Raw genomic sequence first — 9,938 nt, 5'->3', positions numbered from 1 at the left:
CATTCCTGGGAAACTTGGTGTATATTAAAACAATACCCCGAATACTCGGTGTTTATGTGGAGAATAGATTTAGGCTCTACGTTGAGATAAATAATAAACATATTTTTTACCAAATGAATATCTGATAGAACTTTTTTTGTTTGTTTTTTTTTTTGCGGTACGCGGACCTCTCACGTTGTGGCCTCTCCCGTTGCGGAGCACAGGCTCCGGACGCGCAGGCTCAGCGGCCATGGCTCACGGGCCCAGCCGCTCCACGGCATGTGGGATCTTCCCGGACCGGGGCACGAACCCGCGTCCCCTGCATCGGCAGGCGGACTCTCAACCACTGCACCACCAGGGAAGCCCCTGATAGAACATTTGAAAATCATCTGGAATGCGGGACAATTTCTGTGATGCAGGACTGTCCCGAGCAGTGCAGGATGCCGAGGAGCCCCGGCCCCATCCACTAAAGCCTCATAGTGCGCCCCACCCTAATCATGAATACATAACCTCCCCCAGCAAAAACGTCCTGGCAATTTTCCAAAATTTTTTCTGGTGGGTGGATCATCCTGTTGGAGAATCATTGGCTTAAGTGATCTCCTCCGGTCTCACGGATTTAAGTACACTGACGGCTTCCAAATTATTCATTGTCTCATCCTCTCTCCTGAGTGTACACTTGTAGATTAAATTTCTACTCCATGTCTCTGTTTACATCACCAACTGGCACCTCAGAGTTTACATGTTAAAACCAAAACCTTGAACCTACTCCTGAATGCAGGCGCCCCCAACCTTCTCTTCCCTCAGATTTTTTTTTTTTTGGCTGCATTGTGTCTTCGTTGCTGCGCATGGGCTTTCTCTTCATTGTGGTGCGCACGCTTCTCATTGCGGTGGCTTCTCTTGCTGCGGAGCATGGGCTCTAGGCGTGTGGGCTTTAATAGTTGTGGCACACGGGCTCAGGAGTTAAGGCTCGTGGGCTCCAGAGTGCAGGCTCAGCAGTTGTGGCGCATGGGCTTAGTTGCTCCGAGGCATGTGGGATCTTCCCAGACCAGGGCTTGAACCCATGTCCCCTGCATTGGCAGGCGGATTCTTAACCACTATGCCACCAGAGAAGTCCCAAGATTTATTTTAGTTTAGTAAGTAACAATTTAATTCTTCTAGTTGTTCAGGCCAAAAATATTAGAATCATTCCCAACACCTCTCTTTTTCTCATGCTCCACATGGGATCCAACCGTCAATTCAGTTGGCTCCACCTCCGAAATACATTCCAATCTGATCAATTTTACCATCCCCACCACCACTTTGGTCCAAGCCATTGTCATCTCCCAAAACTGTTACAACAGCCTCCAAAAGGGTCTCCCTGTTTCCACCCTGGTCTCTACTTTCTATCTGCAACATGGCAGCCAGTGAGATCACTTAAAAAATGTGAGTTAGATCAGCTCACGCCTCTACTCAAAACCCTGCAAGGTTCTAAGCGAAATGGGAACCTCTGGTATCTCTGTGTCTCCAAATTCCTTCTTCCTGTAAGGACGCCAGTCAGATTGGATTAGGGCCCATCCGAACAGTCTCTTAACTTAAACACCTCTTTCAAAGTAGTCCATTCTGAGGTACTGGGGATTGAGCTTCAACATATGAATTTTGGAGAAAAACAATTCAGCCTATAACAACATCCCTATTCATATGAGGGATAGTTGCATTGTATTAAGGAAAACATTACTGTTCTTTGAAAGTTAAATATGGACAGAAGAATGTATATGAATTTCACTGACTAGGTAAAGGGGTAGACCATATCAGATTGTTGGCATCTCAGCACCATTCTCACTTCCTTCTAAGATTCATCCTCACTTCCCCTATATTTTGGAGGCTGGAAGCCTCAAGACTATGCTTCCCAGATTCCCTCGACAGCACAGTTCTGGGTTGTGTCCTGCAAATGAGAGGTGCACGTGTGAGATTTTCAAAGCAGAGGAAAGGAGAGACCATTATTACTCTGTCAGTGGTGAGCAGGCTAGGGCTTCTGCAGGCGGCAGGTGGAGGTTTGGAGTGTAGCTTCAGTCATCCTCCTGTGAATCACTCACTTTGTGTCTCTGGTAACTGAGATCATTGGTGTTGGTTCCTTATGATTTCTGCACTTCCTGATTGCCTAAACATTAGGAGACATATTTTTGGCTGCAGGATTCTTTGCAAGATGCTTCTCAAAATCTTGTATTATCATTACCAAGCCGTCTTCTCCCTCGATTATACAGGCATGGAGGCCCAGCTGGGCAGGCCAAGTTGCAGTAGCCTAGTTCTCCAACTGGGAGCAGAGGAAGAGAGCTGTTTCTTATCAGCTTTCATAATACCCTCAAGGCTTGGGTTCTAACATTTTCCCCAAGGAAACTCTGCACTGGTGGTTGGTTGCAGGACCTTTAGGGTGATGAATTAAATATTGCACATAGGATTGGAAGACTTTAGTTCTAGGCCTAGCCTAACTATGTGATTACTGCATGGCCTTGGACAAAACCCTTGACTTTTGGGGTCTTACTTTCCCCATTTATAAAATGGGAGAAAGAAGAAGAAAACAAATTTGAGTAATAGCTCGCATTTACACATTACTTTCTATGTTCCAGTCACTATTCTGAAGACTTTTCATATAGCGACTCATTGAATCATCATAAAAATCATATGAGAAAGGTACCATTTATATCTTACATTTGGGGAAACAGATATTAAGAAACTTACCCAGGAAGTCTATGTCCTTGTTGGGGCTTTTAGCCATTAAGCTATTTGGCCTCTTGTTTCATGAAAATGTGTGATAAATGGCAATCGATTTACAGTTTGGAAATGACTAGTTTGGGCTGTACTGGCCTTTGTCCCAAGTTCTTTGGCCTCCCAAACAAAGTAGGAATTCACTGGATCCAGGAACTAAAGACATTAGGAATTGTCCTGTCTTCCTCTCGTGTGACTCTCTGCATAACTTTGCTCAGCATTTTGTTCCACTGGCAGGTAGAAGACGACCAACCCATAGCTCTGAAGCATATTTCTCTGTTCAAGTGACCTCCGCTGATTGAGTTGGACACTCCTGATTCTAATTATGTATTTCCCTGAGAGAGAGAGAGAGAGAGAGAGAGAGAGAGAGAGAGAGACCCTATTAGCCCAGCTAGAATCTGGAAATGACTGTTCTCCAATCACTTGGAGGCGGTACGTTCACTTGCTGGACTATAGAGATATTTAGGTCCTTTTTCACCAGCTCAGGGACAGTAATATGTCTCTGTCCTTACGGAAAAATCTCTTTCTTCTCCAAGCCTGGCAGCCAGCCTTAATCTTCCAGGGACAGCTCAGTTATAGTGGAAAGAGCCTTCCATGCAACCTGGAGTCCTGGGATGGGATCGACGCATCCAGGTCACCGCTTACTGACTATGTGACCTCAGGCAAGTTATATAAGCTCCCTGAGCCTCTGTGTACTCATTTCAGAAAAATCAGAAAATGCAAACAGTTATAACGAGAAAAAGAAAACCACCCTCTTTGTCCCCTTCTTTCTCCCTTTTACTAGGCTCCTTTTGATGTAACACACACAGGCACAGATGGGAGGAGTCTAAGGGTTTAGTTTCAAAGCTTTGGCAGGGCCTTTGTGTCTTTGTAGAAAAAGGAAAAGCCATTAAGAAGTACCTGGCTCTTCAATAGCCTTGCTCACTATTCCCAGTGGCCTAAGTGAACACAGTTTGGGAGGCCAAGGATCAAAGAAGGAAAATAAAACTGTTCTGCATTGCAGATACAAGTCCTACCCATTGTGAGAGAGGTGGCCTTGCAGATTACGTGGGTAGAGGGGGTGAGGTAGCTAAGTCAGGAACAATTAGTGAAACCCAAGAGCAGAGAATTGTATAAACTTCTAAGGGAAGGTAGGCCACTAGGACAAGTATGGGAGGGGTAGGTTTCCCCTTCCTGTTCTGACCCAGTCAGTGGCAGCAGGCCACCTCTAATCTAATCTAAAAGAGCCCCTTAGAGGAAGTTAGTAAAGGGCACCCCATCCCTGAGTGGGTGCAGCTCTGTGCCAGGGTGCAGGGTTCTGTGAGTGGAGTGCGAGCTGCACACTTTACATGCGTTCATGGTCTCCAAGGCTACACTCAGTAACCCTGAGTGCCAGTCCTCAATGTAGACTAGTGAGCTGCAAGGAAGGTCTGCTGAGAGGACAGACCCAAATGGAGCTCAAACAAGGGTGATGCCCAGAGCTCTCCCGTCATCTCAAGACACACCTGGTGGGATGAGAAAAGGAGAGGCCAAGCATGCAGCCCGGCTCCCTACCCTCTGAGATTATGTAAAATTGCCTCTACAGAAATAAATAAATAAATACTTATTTTTAAAAAGTAAAAAACAGGGCTTCCCTGGTGGCGCAGTGGTTGAGAGTCCGCCTGCCGATGCAGGGGACACGGGTTCGTGCCCCGGTCTGGGAAGATCCCACATGCCGCGGAGCGGCTGGGCCTGTGAGCCATGGCCGCTGAGCCTGCACGTCCGGAGCCTGTGCTCCGCAACGGGAGAGGCCACGACAGTGAGACGCCCGCACACCGCAAAAAAAAAAAAAAAAAAAAAAAGTAAAAACAAAACAAACAAACAAGCAATTGCCTCTAGCCTCCAATCCCAAACCCTGTGAAGGAAATCCACAGCCTTCTTAAGAATCCTGTGAATTCCTAGGGATTACATTCTCAGGTTATCCCACTGGGTTCCTGATCCCTTCCACATGTATGACCTCACTTCTTTCTCCAAGTTTTACAAAAACTACTCATACTAAACATTAATTTGAGTAGTAGGTATAAGATTAGAGGCAGGCAGGGAAGAATTTACATTGAAGAAGGGAAAACTCCAATCTTAAATATTTATTTATTTGGCTGTGCTGGGTCTTAGTTGCGGCATGCGGGATCTAGTTCCCTGACCAGGGATCAAACCTGGGCCCCCTGCATTGGGAGCTCAGAGTCTTAGCCACTGGGCCACAACGGAAGTCCCCCGATCTTTTTATTTATTTATTTATTTTTGGCTGTGTTGGGTCTTTGTTGATGCACATGGGCTTTCTCTAGTTGTGGTGATCAGGGCCTACTCTTTGTTGCAGTGCGCTGGCTTCTCATTGTGGTGGCTTCTCGTTGCGGAGCAGGGGCTCTAGGTGCGTGGGCTTTAGTAGTTGTGGCATGCAGGCTCAGTAGTTGTGGCTCACGGGCTCTAGAGCACAGGCTCAGTCGTTTTGGCTCATGGGCTTAGTTGCTCCGCGGCATGTGGGATCTTCCCAGACCAGGGCTTGAACCCTGTGTCCCCTGCATTGGCAGGCGGATTCTTAAGCACTGCGCCACCAGGGAAGCCTGGGGAGTCCCCCAGTCTTAAAATTCTTTTCAGTTATCCTGCCATTCTATGGGTTTCTCACTGACATTTAACCCCATGTACATCCAGTCTCCCAGAATTTTGCTGGCTCCCCTCACTCTCCCTTTCCCATATATCCCTCCCTCTAGAATTACCTTCTGTACTCCAATTTGCCTTCCTCTATTATGCAGACCAATTCAGCTCTCCCCAACTCTGAATCTGCAACATGGATATCTAAACTCATCAAGTGGGGGGTCTTATATTTAATGGAATCCAGCCTTCGTATAACACCATACATGTGATACAGCTGTGAGAACCTAAGGGGGAAAAAAATGTTAGCTTCATTTACCATGAAATGCTGGTGAACCTCCTGGGTAATGTGATGCTTAGTAAATAGGAGGCAAAGAATATCAGGTAAAGTTGAAACAGAGTGTTGTTTTTGTTTTTTTTTAAGCCAGACTGAAAACTTGAGCTGTTACCTGGACCTCCACATTGCTGGGAAATGTGAAATATTCTGCATGTCTATAGCTTAGTCAGAAATATTCTGATCTTCTATTAACTTGATATTTAAATAGAAATTAAGGTCTCTCAATAATGAAGCCTTCAAATTGCCACTCCCTGAAGACAAAGATCGGTTTTGTGGGCCCTGAGGATTATATAGTTTTACTGGGTACTTTTTTTTTTTTTTTTTTTGGCGGTACGCGGGCCTCTCACTGTTGTGGCCTCTCCCGCTGCGGGGCACAGGCTCCGGACACGCAGGCCCAGCGGCCATGGCTCACGGGCCTAGCCGCTTCACGGCATGTGGGATCCTCCCAGACCGGGGCACGAACCTGTGTCCCCTGCATCGGCAGGCGGACTCTCAACCACTGCACCACCAGGGAAGCCCTGGGTGCTTTTTTAAATGGTGGTTCTTAAATATTAAAAAATTGTTAGTATAAATATAACTCAGTGAGACTTCAATGTCCTGCGTTGGAGATGATGAAGGAGAGGGGAAGTGGGGAAGTGCTGACTGACACAAGTTAAGTCACTTTGTGCAATTTTGCCTAAAGATGGAGCTATCCAAGTCAATGCAAATCCAGAGTATTTTGATTGTCCATGACTTGGGGACAGACATCAAAGCAAAAAATCTTACTTCTAGTTAAGTTTAATAAGTCAGAGAGTCTGCTGTGCTCCAAGAAGTTCAAATATTGATACATCCTGCCCAGGCTTCAGTGAATCACAATTCATATCTTAGATGGTAGAGAGGGAGGGCCAAGTGGAACTACATATTACAAACTGGTCTCTCTCTGTTCTGTGGAGAAGAGATAGTCAAGCTGACATAGAAATTCCTAATAAAGATATTTAGTATCATTTTTTTTTTCAGTGGGGTCTCACGGATGACCACACAGCTGGCAATCGGATTCTTAGGAATGACAAAGAGTGGTGATTGCTGAGTTAAGGGTGTGGATGTTGAGTGGCTTGGAATGGTTGGGACAGAAGTTCTCTCAGGGTGTCAGCAAAATAGAAGGTCCCAGGGACACAGTATTTGCTGCTCTTTTCCCCCAGCTCATATCATCAACACCCTGAATCTCCTTTTCCTGGTAGCTGTCACAAAACCTGGGAATAAGGGTTGTAGACTTGGTTGCAAATGGCGGGGAGCAAAAGAATACATAAGTATGAACACAAAATTGAGTACAGGGCCTCCCTGGTGGCGCAGTGGTTGAGAGTCCGCCTGCCGATGCAGGGGACACGGGTTCGTGCCCCAATCCGGGAAGATCCCACATGCCGCGGAGCGGCTGGGCCCGTGAGCCATGACCACTGAGCCTGCGCGTCCGGAGCCTGTGCTCCACAACGGGAGAGGCCACAACAGTGAGAGGCCCGCGTACCACAAAAAAAAAAAACCCCAAAACCAAAAAACAAACAAACAAACAAACAAAAATTGAGTACAGGATTTTGGAAGGCTCTCACACAAGGAAGGGGTCCTAAATCTTAAGCTTCATTAATTTTATGTTAAATGTGTGTCTATTTTGACCTGAGTCAGAGAACATTTTTCTGCCCACTGTATTTCTGGCCATTGGTCCTTCTGGAAGGCATCATAGAAAAGGATCAAAATCCATCATGTTCATTCCTGCCGAGTGATGGTGTAACATCAGAGCAGCAACCCTAGGCCATCATAGGAACTAGCCTTTCACTAGCTCATCAAAGGTCAACTTTGTAATGAGAGAAGCAAGTAGAACAGCAGGGATGTATCTGGAAAACATCAGGTTATTGTGACTATGTTTTCAGCATTCTCGTGCTGATTGCTCAGAGGTTGTTTGCACTAGCTGCACAATGAAGGATAGAGGACAGCCAAGATGATCAGGCCAAGCTCTGCAATTTATAACTTCCCATAAAGTTCTCAGGCAGCAACACTTCCCTCTTTTTTTTTTACTTTTTTTATTTGTTAGGGATGGAAAGTCACACCATTTTTTTGAGATGGCCCCTGGCTTCCTACAACATAGCCAGGGATGACACAAGAGGATATGTTTTCCAGTTGCCTTTTAGATTAGCCCATGACTGTATATCTGATGTGATCTGATTTATATTTTGAAAAGTTCTCTCTGGCTGTTGTGTGGAGAACTGATAGTGGGGACATGAGTGATAGCAGGCAGGTGAGTTGGGGGCTCTGCAGTAGTCCAGGCAAGAAATGATGGGGGGTTAGATTTGATAGGTGGGACTTCAGAGAAGAGGTTAGAGTCTTTAAAAAGGAGAGTCAACAGGATTGCTAATGAATTGGATGTGGGGTGAGGGCTGTAGGATGGGAAGGAAAAGAGGATTCGCAACTGCTTCCTAAGGTTTTGGCCTGAACTACTAGATAAGATTTCAGAAAAGGGGAAGATGGGGGCAAGTGTAGAAAAAAAGGATCAAGAATTCTCTTTTGATCATGAAATTGATCAAGTCAAGCTCCACAGACTATGGAACAGCTATTCTAAACAATGAAAAATTTCAAGTCAAACACTAAAATATCCATCCATTAAAGAACAAGCTCTATAAAAACCAATGCAGGGGCTTTCCTGGTGGTGCAGTGGTTGAGAATCTGCCTGCCAATGCAGGGGACACGGGTTCGAGCCCTGGTCTGGGAAGATCCCACATGCCACGGAGCAACTGGGCCTGTGAGCCACAACTACTGAGCCTGTGCGTCTGGAGCCCGTGCTCCGCAACAAGAGTGGCCACGATAGTGAGAGAGGCCTGCGCACCGCGGTGAAGAGTGGGCCCCGCTTGCCGCAAATGGAGAAAGCCCTCGCGCAGAAACGAAGACACACACAGCCAAAAAAAAAAAAAAAAAAAAAACCAAGGCAAATAATGTATTTATATGAATAAATTTTGTTTCTTTTACTCTGACACAGAGAAGTTCATGTCCTGTCAGTGTTATAACTAGGTCAACATAACCAAATTCCACATCCTCTGGAGACTTTCAAGGTTAAAAAAATAATAAGTATAAGAAGAAGTAAAACTACAGGAGAAATTAACACAACACTGTAAATCAACTATACTCCATGAAATAAAATTTTTAGAAAAAGAAATAAAACTCAAATGACCACAATGTTTGCAGGCCAAATAATAATATCTGAAAGGCAAGTCTCAAGGTTTAATTATCAACAACAGAGAATTCTGAAAGAGAATTTTGTTAAATGGGGAAAGTCTTGGGACTTCCCTGGTAGCACAGTGGTTAAGAAGCCACCTGCCAATGCAGGGGACATGGGTTCGATCCCTGGTCTGGGAGGATCCCACATGCCACAGAGCAACTAAGCCCGTGGGCCACAACTACTGAAGCCGGTGCGCTGCAACTACTGAAGCCTGCTTGCCTAGAGCCTGTGCTCTTCAACAAGAGAAGCCACTGCAATGAGAAGCCCACACACTGCAACGAAGATTAGCCCCCGCTTGCTGCAACTAGAGAAAGCCCATGCACTGCAACGAAGACCCAACACAGCCAAAAATAAATAAATTAAATAAATAAATTTTTTTTAAATGGGGAAAGTCTTTTACATGCCTTCTCTTTAATTGATTGAGTAATAAATTATTAGTAATCTCACATGCAAACAAAAAATGCACTCAACTCCTTCCAAAAGGAGACAATCCATGTCCAGTTATGGCATCCATTCCTTCCCTGGTTACATGTGCTCATTTAACAAACATGTAATGAATGTCTATTATGTACCAGGCACATTGCAAAATTATCGAACATAATTATGAAGAAAACATCTTCCTTGTCTCTGTGGAGCTTGTAGTCTAGTTGGGAAGATAGAAATGTAAGCACATGGCGGCAACTTTCAACTTCAGCAATCTGGAATACTAGATAATCTGAAAATGTTCAGATGATAAACACTTAGAAATGCTGACTAAAATTTAAGGAAATGCATAACTGAACTGGTAAGAAGAAAGAGTAATTTCCAGGGTCCAAAGTAAAGAGAGAGCTGAAAACCAGATTGGTAAGCATGAGAGCAGATGATGTAGCTACCCTGGGGGAAGGCTCAATCTCAATAATCTAAAATATTCTAGGATCTATTCAATGTGGGAAAGGACTAAACAAGGACATGAACCCCAGGGGTGAGAATCACTGGGTGCTACCTTGAAGGCTGACTACCACAACCCACCTGGCAAAGCACTAGTCCAACCAAGGTGCT

General features: G+C 45.2%; 1 pseudogene; it reads right to left on the bottom strand.

The window, feature by feature from the left end:
• Positions 1-2,731, bottom strand: part of LOC103090386 (signal recognition particle receptor subunit alpha pseudogene) — a 7,994-nt pseudogene extending 5,263 nt beyond the window's left edge.
• Positions 2,732-9,938: the final 7,207 nt, after the last annotated feature.

The sequence above is a fragment of the Lipotes vexillifer genome, unplaced genomic scaffold, assembly GCF_000442215.2.
Source record: "Lipotes vexillifer unplaced genomic scaffold, Lipotes_vexillifer_v1.1 scaffold213, whole genome shotgun sequence".
Classification (NCBI taxonomy): domain Eukaryota; kingdom Metazoa; phylum Chordata; class Mammalia; order Artiodactyla; family Lipotidae; genus Lipotes; species Lipotes vexillifer.
The sequence above is the reverse complement of the archived record's forward strand: the minus strand, read 5'-3'. Positions and strand labels throughout refer to the sequence as shown.